Genomic DNA, 4,009 nt, shown 5'->3' with positions numbered 1-4,009 from the left:
TCGGCAGATCCAGCGTCTTCTGGAGACCAGGCTCGAGGTCGTCCGCGACGCTGCCTACTCGGCCGTCTCCACTCCCTCGTCACGGCGGCTCAGCGCGACCGCTATCTTGACCTGGGCACCAGGCTGGGAGCGCCAGCGAGGACGCGGAAGGCAGCCGGCATCGTCACCCCTACCTCAGCCGGACTTCTCCTCGAGGTGCTCAGCTCCAGGTCCTCCGCCTCGCCCTCACCCCTGCGTCCGACACCACCCTCACCAGCGCCGGCACCGAAGAAGAATAAGGGCGGTATCCTTGTTATCGGCGACTCGATAACACGACACGTAAAGATTAGCCTGCCAGGCGCTAAAAGAACCCCCACTGTGTCCTGTTTTTCAGGCGCTCATGTTCTGGACGTGGCCAGGCGGCTTCCCTCGGCGCTGAAGCAGCGAGACGACTTCGGCATTGTCGTCCTTCACGTGGGGGCTGTCGACACCTTCGCCCGGCGAAACGAGATCCTGAAGGAGTACTACCGCTTGCTTCTGGACACTGCGCAGAAGACGACGTCGGCCAGGCTTGTTGTCTCCGGTCCGCTTCCAACGTTCCGGCGAGGGTGCGAGTTATTTAGCTGTCTTTACTGTCTCCACAGCTGGCTCCGGGACACCTGACTACATCGACAACTGGGAGTTTCCGAGAGCGTCCATCACTCTACCGCCGAGATGGACTTCACCCCAGTCGCCTAGGCTCGGCAGTCCTCTCCAGGAACATCGAGGATGTGCTACGCCGGGCCTGACCAGCCACAACAAACCACGCAAATCAGCTAAGAAGAACTTACTTCCCTAACTACCAAACCATTGAGACTGTGTCTGTTAGCCGTGGCAGGTATAAGAATAACAGGGCGATATGTTTTAAAAATCTAATTAAAATTAAATTAAATAATCAACATGAAGTGAGCAGCAATATTAAGCTAAGGCTAGGACTTTTAAACATTAGATCGCTTGCATCAAAAGCTGTGATAGTAAATGAAATAATCTCAGATAACAGACTAAATGCACTCTGTTTAACAGAGACATGGGCTAGAGTAGACAAATATGTTTTAAGTTTTAATGAAGCAGCTCCTCCTGGATACAGTTATGTTCATCAGCCCCGTATCACAGGGCGTGGAGGTGGAGTAGCCACAATATATGACACAGATATAGGTTTTACTGTAAAACCAACCACCTCTATTAACTCATTCGAGGCTTTGATAGGTGAAATAGGCAATAATCTTATAGGCAATAAAACAAAGCTTAAATTAGTGACCATCTATCGTCGCCGGGTCCCTACTCAGAATTTCTTCAGGAATTTGCTGAGTTTCTTTCGGAACTAGACTTAACCATTGAGAGATTTGTAATTGTTGGTGATTTCAACATTCATTATGAAAATGAATCAGACCCACTGAAAATTGCGTTCGACTCCATACTAGATTCAGTAGGTATAGCCCAAAATGTGACAGGGCCTACCCACCGCTGTAAACACACCTTAGACTTAATACTTACTTACGGATTAAACATAGAACATTTGGCAGTCATCCCCCAAAATGACGCCATTTCAGATCATTCCCTACTAATATATGAAATGACTTTATACAATGTACATCAGATGCGCCATTAAAAAACCATGCGCACTATCACATCCGACACTGCAGCAACATTTATAAACTTACTGCCAGAGCTAACGAACACTATGCCACTGCAGTCCAATGAATTGGAACAGGCAAGACAACAGTTTTATTCCACACTCAGCATTACCTTAGACAGTGTAGCTCCAGTTAAAACAAAATTAATTAGGGAGAAAAAGCTTGCACCATGGTATGACGACCACACTCGTCTTCTAAAACAGGCAGCTCGAGCACGGAGCGAAAATGGAAATCCACCTCACTAGAAGTGTTTAGAATCACATGGAAAGACGCCATAGTCAAATATAAAAATGCCCTAATAAAAGCTAGAGCCGCATACTATTCGACACTAATAGAAAACAACAAAAATAACCCTAGATTTCTCTTCGCGACGGTATCTAAACTAACAAGAAATATCAACGACACTAGTTCTAACACAGCACTTACACACACTAGCGATGAATTTTTAAACTTTTTCAATAATAAAATAGATCATATCCGACTACAGAGTCATAATACATCGCAGCCTAACCTCCAATCCAACCCCAGTAGTTTAGTTATTAGTAACTATGCATCCAAAAATATTACTGAGCTAAATATCTTTGATCCTATATCGCAAAAAGAGCTCACAACACTGATTAATTCGTCTAAGCCTACATCATGTATACCCAGTACCAACCCGTCTATTTAAAGACCTACTCCCAGCCATTGCAGGGCTCTTACTTAATATGATTAACTCCTCCCTTAACCTAGGTTACATGCCCAAACAATTAAAATGCGCTGTAATTAGACCCTTGATTAAAAAACAGAATCTCGATCCGCAGATTCTAGCCAACTATAGACCCATTTCTAATCTCCCATTTATCTCTAAAATTTTAGAAAAAGCAGTTTCCAATCAGTTAAACTACTATCTCCAATCAAATAGTATCCATGAAAAGTTCCAATCAGGATTTAGACCAAACCACAGCACTGAAACAGCTTTACTCAGGGTAGTGAATGATCTACTAATATCGGCCGATAATGGGCTCGTCTTGTTCCTTATACTGTTAGATCTTAGTGCAGCTTTTGATACTGTAGACCACAACATTTTGCTGGATAGACTAGAAAACACGGTAGGTATTAAAGGAGTCGCACTCTCCTGATTTAGTTCATATTTGACTGACCGCTTCCAATGTGTAAGTGTTAATAATAAAACCTCTAAATCTGTGCAGGTTAAATATGGTGTCCCACAAGGGACAGTCCTAGGACCACTTCTATTCACACTGTACATGTTACCCTTAGGCGAGATTATGCATAAGCATGACATCAGTTTCCATTCCTACGCAGACGACACTCAGCTATATTTATCGGCAAAACCCGATGATTTAGGCGCAAACAGTAAGATTGAGAAATGTGTGGAAGAGATAAAACATTGGATGGCGTGTAACTTTCTAGCACTAAATCCCGATAAATCAGAATTAATAATAGTAAATATTAGTGATGCAGAAAAACTAATCCATGCATTCATATCCTCTCGTTTAGATTATTGCAACCTAGCTGGATGTTCTAGCTGGATGTTCTGGTAAATCGATAAACAAACTCCAGCTGGTTCAGAACGCAGTTTTCTCCGAGGTTCACCTGGAGAGTAACATTGCAGTTGGAGCCTACAATACCAGCATCGCTGTTCCGACATGGAATGAAAGCCTGGCGTTCATCAACAGACATTTACAGTGACAATATCATAACCCAGAACTTTCATTTTTACCTTTAATTCGTCTGATTGTGTGATTTGTGTGTGACTTGTGTATTTGTCTGTATTTTGTGTAATTTGTGTGTTAACGGGCCACCCAATGGAGGATGGGTTCCCTTTTGAGTCTTGGTTCTCCCGAGGTTTCTTCCTATTCCCCACCATCATAGGGAGTTTTTCCTCGCCACTGTCGCCTTTGGCTTGCTCATTAGGGTTCTGGACCCATAGTATTGTTAACCTTTTAAATCCTGTAAAGCGCTTTGTGACAACATGTGTTGTGAAAAGCGCTATACAAATAAACTTTGATTGATTGATTGATTGATTGATGGCGGGAGAGAGTTCCAAAGTGTTGGGGCAGCCACACTGAATGATCGGCCCCTCATAGTGCTTAACTTATATCTAGGAACAACAAGGAGACTGGTGTCAGAAGAACGCAGTCTACGTGGTGGGACATAATGGTGGAGGAGGTTGGCCAGATATAAGGGTGCCGCGAGTGTTTTAAATGTAAGCACTAGGAGTTTATACTGGATACGCAGGTGTACAGGGAGCCAGTGGAGACGTTCTAATACTGGTGTTATATGCTTGTATTTTCTGGTTTGAGATAAAACACGAGCAGCAGCATTCTGAACAGACTGAAGGGGTCAAAGGGATT

The sequence above is a fragment of the Brachyhypopomus gauderio genome, chromosome 2 (assembly GCF_052324685.1).
Source record: "Brachyhypopomus gauderio isolate BG-103 chromosome 2, BGAUD_0.2, whole genome shotgun sequence".
NCBI lineage: Eukaryota > Metazoa > Chordata > Actinopteri > Gymnotiformes > Hypopomidae > Brachyhypopomus > Brachyhypopomus gauderio.
Note: the sequence above shows the minus strand (reverse complement) of the source record.